Source organism: Triticum urartu, chromosome 1A, assembly GCF_056163025.1.
Source record: "Triticum urartu cultivar PI428250 chromosome 1A, HENAU_Tu73, whole genome shotgun sequence".
Classification (NCBI taxonomy): Eukaryota; Viridiplantae; Streptophyta; class Magnoliopsida; order Poales; family Poaceae; genus Triticum; species Triticum urartu.
Window position 1 is genome coordinate 347206159 of NC_141873.1, and position 11769 is coordinate 347217927.

Consider the following 11769-nt stretch of genomic DNA (forward strand, 5'->3'; position numbering starts at 1 on the left):
CCGAATCATGTTAGCAATTGCCGCATTCTACGATTATGAAATATGGCAAATGGACGTCAAAACGGCATTCCTTAATGGTTTCCTTAAGGAAGAATTGCATATGATGCAGCCGGAAGGTTTTGTCGATCCTAAGAATGCTGACAAGGTGTGCAAGCTCCAACGCTCGATTTATGGGCTGGTGCAAGCATCTCGGAGTTGGAACATTCGCTTTGATGAGATAATCAAAGCGTTTGGGTTTACACAGACTTATGGAGAAGCCTGCGTTTACAAGAAAGTGAGTGGGAGCTCTGTAGCATTTCTCATACTATATGTAGATGACATACTTTTGATGGGAAATGATATAGAACTCTTGGACAGCATCAAGGCCTACTTGAATAAGAGTTTTTCAATGAAGGACCTTGGAGAAGCTGCTTATATATTAGGCATCAAGATCTACAGAGATAGATCAAGACGCCTCACAGGTCTTTCACAAAGCACATACCTTGATAAGATATTGAGGAAGTTCAATATGGATCAGTCTAAGAAGGGGTTCTTGCCTGTGTTGCAAGGTATGAAATTGAGCTCAGCTCAATGTCCGACCACGGCAGAAGATATAGAAGAGATGAGTGTCATCCCTATGCCTCAGCCATAGGTTCTATTATGTATGCCATGCTGTGTACCAGACCTGATGTAAACCTTGCCGTAAGTTTGGTAGGAAGGTACCAAAGTAATCCCGGCAAGGAACACTGGACAGCAGTCAAGAATATCCTGAAGTACCTGAAAAGGACTAAGGAAATGTTTCTCGTTTATGGAGGTGACGAAGAGCTCGTCGTAAAGGGTTACGTCGACGCTAGCTTCGACACAGATCTGGATGACTCTAAGTCACAAACCGGATACGTGTATATTTTGAATGGTGGGGCAGTAAGCTGGTGTAGTTGCAAGCAGAGCGTCGTGGCGGGATCTACATGTGAAGCGGAGTACATGGCAGCCTCGGAGGCAGCACATGAAGCAATTTGGGTGAAGGAGTTCATCACCGACCTAGGAGTCATACCCAATGCGTCGGGGCCGATCAAGCTCTTCTGTGACAACACTGGAGCTATTGCTCTTGCCAAGGAGCCCAGGTTTCACAAGAAGACAAGGCACATCAAGCGTCGCTTCAACTCCATTCGTGAAAATGTTCAAGATGGAGACATAGAGATTTGTAAAGTACATACGGACCTGAATGTAGCAGATCCGTTGACTAAACCTCTCCCTAGGGCAAAACATGATCAACACCAGAATTCCATGGGTGTTCGATTCATCACAATGTAACTAGATAATTGACTCTAGTGCAAGTGGGAGACTGTTGGAAATATGCCCTAGAGGCAATAATAAAAGCATTATTATTATATTTCCTTGTTCATGATAATTGTCTTTATTCATGCTATAATTGTGTTATCCGGAAATCGTAATACATGTGTGAATAACAGACACCAACATGTCCCTAGTATGCCTCTAGTTGACTAGCTCGTTGATCAACAGATAGTCATGGTTTCCTGACTATGGACATTGGATGTCATTGATAACGAGATCACATCATTAGGAGAATGATGTGATGGACAAGACCTAATCCTAAACATAGCACAAGATCGTATAGTTCGTTTGCTAGAGTTTTCCAATGTCAAGTATCTTTTCCTTAGACCATGAGATCGTGTAACTCCCGGATACCGTAGGAGTGCTTTGGGTATACCAAACGTCACAACGTAACTGGGTGACTATAAAGGTAGACTACGGGTATCTCCGAAAGTGTCTGTTGGGTTGACATGGATCAAGACTGGGATTTGTCACTCCGTATGACGGAGAGGTATCACTGGGCCCACTCGGTAATGCATCATCATAATGAGCTCAAAGTGACCAAGTGTCTGGTCACGGGATCATGCATTACGGTACGAGTAAAGTGACTTGCCGGTAACGAGATTGAACGAGGTATTGGGATACCGACGATCGAATCTCGGGCAAGTAACATATCGATTGACAAAGGGAATTGCATACGGGGTTGATTGAATCCTCGACATCATGGTTCATCCGATGAGATCATCGTGGAGCATGTGGGAGCCAACATGGGTATCCAGATCCCGCTGTTGGTTATTGACCGGAGAGTCGTCTCGGTCATGTCTGCTTGTGAAGATAAGTATATGCAGTAACCCGAATGTTGTTCGGAGTCCCGGATGAGATCCCGGACGTCACGAGGAGTTCCGGAATGGTCCGGAGGTAAAGAATTATATATAGGAAGTGCTGTTTCGGCCATCGGGACAAGTTTCGGGGTCACCGGTATTGTACCGGGACCACCGGAAGGGTCCCGGGGGTCCACAGGGTGGGGCCACCTATCCCGGGGGGCCCCATGGGCTGAAGTGGGAGGGAACCCAGCCCATAGTGGGCTGGGCGCCACCCTCCCAAGGGCCCATGCGGCTAGGGTTGGGGGAAACCCTAAAGGGGGGCGCCCCCTTGCTTGGGGGGCAAGCCCCCCACCCTAGGCCGCCCCCCCCTAGTAGATGCCATCTACTAGGGCCGGCGCCCCCCTGGCACCCCTATATATAGTGGGGGAGAGGAGGGACTTCATACCCCAGCCCCTGGCGCCTCCCTCTCTCCCCGTTACGTCTCTCTCTCACGTAGTATAGGCGAAGCCCTGCTATTGTGACGCCCTGCATCCACCACCACGCCGTCGTGCTGCTGGATCTTCATCAACCTCTCCTTCCCCCTTGCTGGATCAAGAAGGAGGATACGTCTCCCGTCCCGTACGTGTGTTGAATGCGGAGGTGCCGTCCGTTCGGCGCTCGGTCATCGGTGATTTGGATCACGTCGTGTACGACTACATCATCACCGTTCCTTTGAACGCTTCCGCACGCGATCTACAAAGGTATGTAGATGTATCCGATGGCTCGTTGCTAGTTGAACTCCTAGATGGATCTTGGTGAAACGAGTAGGAAAATTTTTGTTTTCTGCAACGTTCCCCAACACTGGGTTCCAGGGACTAAACATGGACTAGAGGTTATTAAATGACATGCTAAAAGACCATGTTACCCCTAGTAATGAACTAATAGAGACAAGGTGTGATGCGTGGCAGGGGCAACTGTTGGAAAAAGTCCCAAAAAGACTCCCTCGGGGTCTTCTTTATTTAGTCCCAAATGCCCACTTTTAGTCCCTAAATGTCCCTCCTCTTTGGTTTAGATGGGACTGACACAGAGTTTTTTTAGTCCCTACACCAAAATGTCCCTGTAAACAAACACCCTCTAATAATGCAGCTGGAAAATTGATGCAATGCCACAGTTAAAAGCAAATTACATGTTTAACGAATTTTATTGTTAATATAATCTCTATGTTAATATTAATCAATGCCATCGTTTGAGAAATGCTAGTGTCTTGCTTTCTTTCCAATTTAGATAAGGTAGATGCTTCTTTTTGTTGGCTTCTATGTCATCCACCGTTATTGACCACTAATTGTTTCCTTTGCACCTCTGTGTAAACAGGGTTATTTGCTTCACCTTGTTGCCATTGTGACATTTTGTTGCACTGCACAAAACACTTTTGTTTTAAGAGTGTTTTGTGCAGTTCAACCAAAATGTCACACCGACAACGTTGCTTGATTGCTTGATCTTAGTGGAACTGCACAAGAGGAGATCTTACTTCCTATCCGTTAAGGCGAATTTGGTTCAGATCTTCTTCTTGTGAGTTGTTTGAATTCCGCATCATGAGAGGTTAGTACTAGCCTTGTTTCACATGATTCTGCGGTGTGCATTCATATGTTGTGCTACTTGTACGATAATGTTGCTTGATTTTAGTGAACTGCACAAATGGAGACAAGACTTCCAATATGTATGTGCACCGTAATATCCCATTGAGGTAAGATAAGGATATTTCACAACTGCTGGCCTGTATTTTTCCACTTTCATCAGAAAATTAAGTTTAGTACTATACTTGTGCTCCCTAATTGACATGCCAAATCTTACATTGAAGGCGAAGCTTGTTTTTTATTGAACCAAGTGATGAAGGGGCAGAAAAACAAAAATCAACTCCCGGTGTTGTAATGAAGCACTGGAACTGTGATGACACAAGTAATGATATAGTTTTGCATCTTAATTTATTGCTATGGCTGGAACGAGCAATTGTTTTGCCACTGATTTGATGCCACTCTTAATGTAATATGTAATTATCTCTACTTGTGCAAACAGGGATCTTCTTTGAAGATACCATATATTTTAGTGGAACTGCACAAGAAGATGTTGGAAACATTAAACTAATCGAGGAGTATATAGTAAGCATGGCCACCGTAGATTGCAACAGATGGTTCCGGAGAATTGCTTCATCTGTATGCTCTACACAATAAGCCTCCTGACAAAGGTTGGTACTCGCCCACTAATTTCATCCATATGATTGAGCTTTGTCATCTCTATTGGTGTTGTGCTACTGTTTAGATACTGTCATGAAAAAGTGGTATTGTCCTTGAGAAGTGCTTCATTTGTGCTGTTTTAAATATTTCCTTTCCTTTTTTCGAGCAAACAGTGATGCTAGCATTTAGTAGTCCTCTTGTCTTTGCACAACAGGATCATCTTCCTCTGAAGAAGAATATGGAGTACATGAAGTGACTAGTTCCGATTATGCCAGGATGAAGAAGCCTTGTCTATCTTATCATCAGAAGGAGTAGTTGAAGGATGGTTACATTACTCCCCACAAGACCAAACTAACTTCAGCTTAGAAGGACTGACAAAATCTCCATTTTTTTGCTGTGATGCGCGAGTACAATGTTGTTCTAGGATTCTTTCTGGTGAGTTCCATCTTTCTAAAAGTGTGCTCTACATGGACCATGTATGTGCCTGTTGAAACTGTAAATTCATAGTACAGTTTGCTCTATACTAATCATTTTTTTGTATTTGTGCAAACAGGGGTGCTCAGCTTGATTTCAATGGGAACTGAACAAAATGTTCATGAATACATCGAATCATTCATTTCCACCACAAGAAAGGAGGTGCCGATAAGTTCAAGGCATTGCAACATATAAGGGTGAAATCATACAAGCTACGCGCGAATTTGGTTGATTTTGGTGGAACTGCACAAAAAGAACAGCTGGTTTATTTAGCACGAGGTGCCATGTCAATGTTCAAACTCATGGTAAACCCTGCCCATTCCACAATCGTAGGCATTTGATATTTTGGAATGGGACAACCTTGTCAAATTTTGCTCATTGATTTTAGCAAGACATGTGTTTGATATTTTCGAATGAGACGCCCTTGCTGTTAGCAGCGTCGATCAATTTTTTATTTATTCTTTAGTTGTGAAGTAAATATTGCCTCTGACATGTGAGTCGCTGAGATGCATAATCATCGATTGTTTTGAATGTTCTCTATGAATTGCCAGGCCTGTGTGTTTGATTGCAATGTACAGAAACGCTAAAAACCTGCTCAAACTCTTTGTACTCCTTCTGTTCCTTTTACTTCACACATTGTGAAAGTGCATACATTTTTGTATCAGATTGGTCAAAGTAGAGATACTTTGACTGCAGACAAAACTTGTATGCAGACTAGAAAGGACTGGAGGAAGTACATGTGAAACTGCTGCAAACGAGGTGATCACCCTGAGAATAATGCTAGTACATATTGTTTTGCATGTTCATCCAATGCCAGTGATACAGGAATTCAAACTAATAAAAATAAATTCATTCATACACGGACGGATTTCATATAAACATGCCAGATTTCATTACATTTCATACATTTTTTAACTAAAAAGGGGTGCGCTGGAGGTATAATTAATTAACCGAAGCTACCCACATGTGTCCAGCTAAGCCGAATAGAAGCTTCACTGACTTAACTGCAAATGCAGTTGCGTAACTGACATGTGGCCTGTTGGGCCCACATGTCAGTCAGCCAACTGCACCAGCAGTTAAGTAGAAGCAGCGTTATTCTCCAGCAGAACTCCCTACTACCTCTTGAGCTTGTGTTGGATTTCCCCGAAGAGGAAAGGATGATGCAGCAGAGTAGCGTAAGTATTTCCCTCAGTTTTTGAGAACCAAGGTATCAATCCAGTAGGAGGCCACGCTCAAGTCCCTCGTACCTGCACAAAACAATAGCTACTCACAACCAACGCTATTAGGGGTTGTCAATCCCTTCACGGTCACTTACGAGAGTGAGATCTGATAGATATAATATTTTTGGTATTTTTGGTATAGAGATGCAAAGTGAAAAGTAAAAGGCAAAGTAAAAAAGCAAAGCAAGATTAAAGTGATGGAGATTGATATGATGAGAATAGACCCGGGGGCCATAGGTTTCACTAGTGGCTTCTCTCAAGAGCATAAGTATTCTACGGTGGGTGAACAAATTACTATTGAGCAATTGACAGAATTGAGCATAGTTATGAGAATATCTAGGCATGATCATGTATATAGGCATCACGTCCGTGACAAGTAGACCGAAACGATTCTGCATCTACTACTATTACTCCACTCATCGACCGCTATCCAGCATGCATCTAGAGTATTAAGTTAAAAACAGAGTAACGCTTTAAGCAAGATGACATGATGTAGAGAGATAAATTCATGCAATATGAAATAAACCCCATCTTGTTATCCTCGATGGCAACGATGCAATACGTGCCTTGCTGCCCCTTCTGTCACTGGGAAAGGACACCGCAAGATCGAACCCAAAGCTAAGCACTTCTCCCATGGCAAGAAAAACCAATCTAGTAGGCCAAACCAAACTAATAATTCGAAGAGACTTGCAAAGATAACTAATCATGCATAAAAGAATTCAGAGAAGATTCAAATATTATTCATAGATAGACTTGATCATAAACCCACAATTCATCGGTCTCAACAAACACACCGCAAAAAAGAAGAAGATTACATCGAATAGATCTCCACGAGAGAGGGGGAGAACTTTGTATTGAGATCCAAAACGAGAGAAGAAGCCATCTAGCTAATAACTATGGACCCGAAGGTCTAAGGTAAACTACTCACACTTCATCGGAGAGGCTATGATGATGTACAAGCCCTCCGTGATGACGGCCCTCTCCGGCGGAGCTCCGGAACAGGCCTCAAGATGGGATCTCGTGGATACAGAAAGTTGCGGCGGTGGAATTAGGTTTTTGGCTCCGTCTCTGTTCGTTTGGGGGTACGTAGGTATATATAGGAGGAAGAAGTACGTCGGTGGAGCTTCGGTGGGCCCACGAGGGTGGGGGGCGCGCCCCCCTACCTCGTGCCCACCTCGAAGCTTCCTTGGCGTAGAGTCCAAGTCTCCTGGGTCATATTCGGGAAGAAAATCACGTTCCAGAAAGGTTTATTCCGTTTGGACTCCGTTTGATATCCCGTTTCTTCGAAACACTGAAATAGGCAAAAAACTGCAATTCTGGGTTGGGCCTCCGGTTAATAGGTTAGTCCCAAAAATAATATAAAATTGGAAAATAAAGCCCAATATAGTCCAAAATAGTAGATAATATAGCATGGAGCAATCAAAAATTATAGATACGTTGGAGACGTATCAGGCATCACCAAGCTTAATTCCTGCTCGTCCTCGAGTAGGTAAATGATAAGAAGAGAATTTTTGATGCGAGTGCTACTTGGCATAATTTCAACGCAAATCTTCTTAATTGTGGTATGAATATTCAGATTAGGAAGATTCAAGACAAAGGTTCATATTGACATAGAGAATAATAATACTTCAAGCAAACCAAGAAAGCAATTATGTCTTCTCAAAATAACATGGCTAAAGAAAGTTATCCCTACAAAATCACATAGTCTGGCTATGCTCTATCTTCACCACACAAAATATTTAAATCATGCACAACCCCGATGACAAGCCAAGCAATTGTTTCATACTTTTAACATTCTCAAAACTTTTTCAATCTTCACGCAATACATGAGCGTGAGCCATGGATATAGCACAATAGGTGGAATAGAGTGGTGGTTATGAGAAGACAAAAAGGAGAAGATAGTCTCACATCAACTAGGCATATCAACGGGCTATGGAGATGCCCATCAATAGATATCAATGTGAGTGAGTAGGGATTGCCATGCAACGGATGCACTAGAGCTATAATATATGAAAGCTCAAAAATAAACTAAGTGGGTGTGCATCCAACTTGCTTGCTCATGAAGACCTAGGGCAATTTGAGGAAGCCCATCATTGGAATATACAAGCCAAGTTCTATAATGAAAAATTCCCACTAGTATATGAAAGTGACATAACGAGAGACTCTCTATCATGAAGATCATGGTGCTACTTTGAAGCACAAGTGTGGTAAAAGGATAGTAACATCGTCCCTTCTCTCTTATTCTCTAATTTCTTTTTTTATTTGGGCTTTTTCTCTTTTTTTAGGGCCTCTTTTTTCTTTTCTTTTTATTTTTCGTCCGGAGTCTCATCCTGACTTATGGGGGAATCATAGTCTCCATCGTTCTTTCCTCACTTGGGACAATGCTCTAAAAATGATGATCATCACACTTTTATTTTTCTTACAACTCAACAACTCGATACTTAGAACAAAATATGACTCTATATGAATGCCTCTGGCGGTGTACCGGGATATGCAATGAATCAAGAGTGACATGTATGAAAGAATTATGAACGGTGGCTTTGCCACAAATACGATGTCAACTACATGATCATGCTAGCAATATGACAATGGTGGAGCGTGCCATAATAAACAGAACGGTGGAAAGTTGCATGGGAATATATCTCGGAATGGCTATGTAAATGCCATGATAGGTAGGTATGGGGGCTGTTTTGAGGAAGGTATATGGTAGGTGTATGATACCGGCGAAAAGTGTGCGGTATTAGAGAGGCAAACAATGGTGGAAGGATGGGAAAAAGTGCATATAATCCATGGACTCAACATTAGTCATAAAGAACTCATATACTTATTGCAAAAATCTAGAAGTTATCAAAGCAAAGTATTACGCGCATGCTCCTAGGGGGATAGATTGGTAGGAAAAGACCATCGCTCGTCCCCGACCGCCACTCATAAGGAAGACAATCAATAAATAAATCATGCTCCGACTTCATCACATAACGGTTCACCATACGTGCATGCTACGGGAATCACAAACTTTAACACAAGTATTCTTTAAATTCACAACTACTCAACTAGCATGACTCTAATATTATCACCTCCATATCTCAAAACAATTATCATGCTTCAATCTTTTCTTAGTATTCAATGCACTCAAAAGAAAGTTTCACAAATCTTGAATACCAAGCATATTATTATTAAGCAAATTACCATGCTATTAAGAGACTCTCAAAATAATTTAAGTGAAGCATGAGAGATCAATAGTTTCTTTAAAACAAATCCACCACCATGCTCTTAAAAGATCTAAGTGAAGCACATAGAGCAAAATTACAAAGCTCAAAAGATATAAGTGAAGCACATAGAGAAAAATTATAATGCTCAAAAGATATAAGTGAAGCACATAGAGCAAAACTGCATAGCTCAAAAGATATAAGTGAAGCACATAGAGTATTCTATCAAATTTTAATTCATGTATGGCTCTCTCAAAAGGTGTGTACAACAAGGATGATTGTGGCACACTAAAACACAAAGACACAAGTAATACAAGACGCTCCAAGCAAAACACATATCATGTTGGTGAATAAAAATATAGCTCCAAGTAAATTACCGATGGAAGTGGACGAAAGAGGGGATGCCTTCCGGGGCATCCCCAAGCTTTGACTTTTTGGTGTCCTTGGATTATCTTGGGGGTGCCATGGGCATCCCCAAGCTTAGGCTCTTGCCACTCCTTGTTCCATAATCAATCAAAAGAATTCACCCAAAACTTGAAAAACTTCACAACACAAAACTCAATAGAAATCTCGTGAGCTCCGTTAGAGAAAGAAAACAAAAGATCACTTCAAGGTACTGTAATGAACTTATTATTTATTTATATTGGTGTTAAACCTACTGTATTCCAACTTCTCTATGGATTATAAACTATTTTACTAGCCATAGATTCATCAAAATAAGCAAACAACACACGAAAAACAGAATCTGTCAAAAACAGAACAGTCTGTAGTAATCTGTAGCTAGCACAAGATCTGGAACCCCAAAAATTCTAAAATAAATTTCTGGACGTGAGGAATTTATCTATTAATAATATGAAAAAATAATTAACTAAATATCACTCTCCAAATAAAAATGACAGCAGTTCTCGTGAGCGCTAAAGTTTCTGTTTTTTACAGCAAGTTCAACAAGACTTTCCCCAAGTCTTCCCAACGGTTCTACTTGGCACAAACACTAATTAAACACAAAAAACACAACCAAAACAGAGAATAAATAAATTATTTATTACTAAACAGGAGCAAAAATCAAGGAATAAAAATAAAATTGGGTTGCCTCCCAACAAGCGCAATTGTTTAACGCCCCTAGCTAGGCATAAAAGCGAGGATAGATCTAGGTATTGCCATCTTTGGTAGGCAATCCATAAGTGGCTCTCATGATAGTTTAATATGGAAATTTTATTTTATTTCTTGGAAAGTGTTCCATGCCATTTTTTAATGGAAATTGAAATCTAATATTCCCATCCTTCATATCAATAATCGCACCAGCCGTTCTAAGGAAAGGTCTACCAAGAATAATAGGGCAAGAAGGATTGCAATCTATATCAAGAACAATGAAATCTACGGGCACATAATTCCTATTTGCAACAATAAGAACATCATTAATCCTTCCCATAGGTTTCTTAATAGTATAATCCGCAAGATGCAAGTTTAGAGAGCAATCATCAAAATCGCGGAAATCTAGCAAATCACACAAAGTTTTGGGGATAGTGGAGACACTAGCACCCAAATCACACAAAGCATAAAACTCATGATCTTTAATTTTAATTTCAATAGTTGGTTCCCACTCATCATAGATTTTTCTAGGGATAGAAACTTTCAACTCAAGTTTTTCTTCATAAGATTGCATCAAGGCATCAACAATATATTCGGTGAAGGCTTTCTTTTGACTATAAGCATGTGGAGAATTTAGCACGGATTGCAACAAGGAGATACAATCAATTAAAGAGCAACTTTCATAATTAAATTCCTTGAAATCCAATATAGTGGGTTTAGCAACATCTAGATTTTTATTTCTTTCAATCCCACTTTCATCAATTTCATCATAAAGATCTAAATACTCCGAATTTGTAGAACGCCTTCTAGGTAAAGGAAGATCATATTCAGTTTCATCAAGATTCATATTGCAAAACAAAGATTTAATAGGAGACACATCAATAACTTTTAGATCTTCATCTTGATTTTCATAGGAATTCGGTTTAGCGGCCATCTTATTGACTAAGGTGGCTTGCATATCCGAAATTTCAGCAGTCATCTTTTCTAGACGAGCAACTTGGGATCTTATACCATCAAATTCTTTAGACATATCATCAAGCTCTTTATTCATATAACTCATAAAACCTTTTTGTTCCTTAAGCTCGTTTCTAAAGAAATTATTATGCTCAAATTGCAAAACCATAAACTTCTTAATGTTGTTTTCGATCTCCTCTAACCTTTTAAGGTGAAGATCACCAAATCTCGGTTGAGCCATCGCGACAAACAAGCAATCCAACACACGAGCAAACAAAAGGCAAGCGAGAAGAAGGCAAACGGAAAAAAGGGAAGGAGAGGGAGAAGGAGAAGGAGAAGGAGAGGGCGAATAAAACGTCAAGGGTGAAGTGGGGGAGAGGAAAACGAGAGGCAAATGGCAACTAATGTAATGTGAGAGATAGGGACTGTGATGGGTACTTGGTATGTTGACTTTTTACGCAGACTCCCCGGCAATGGTGCC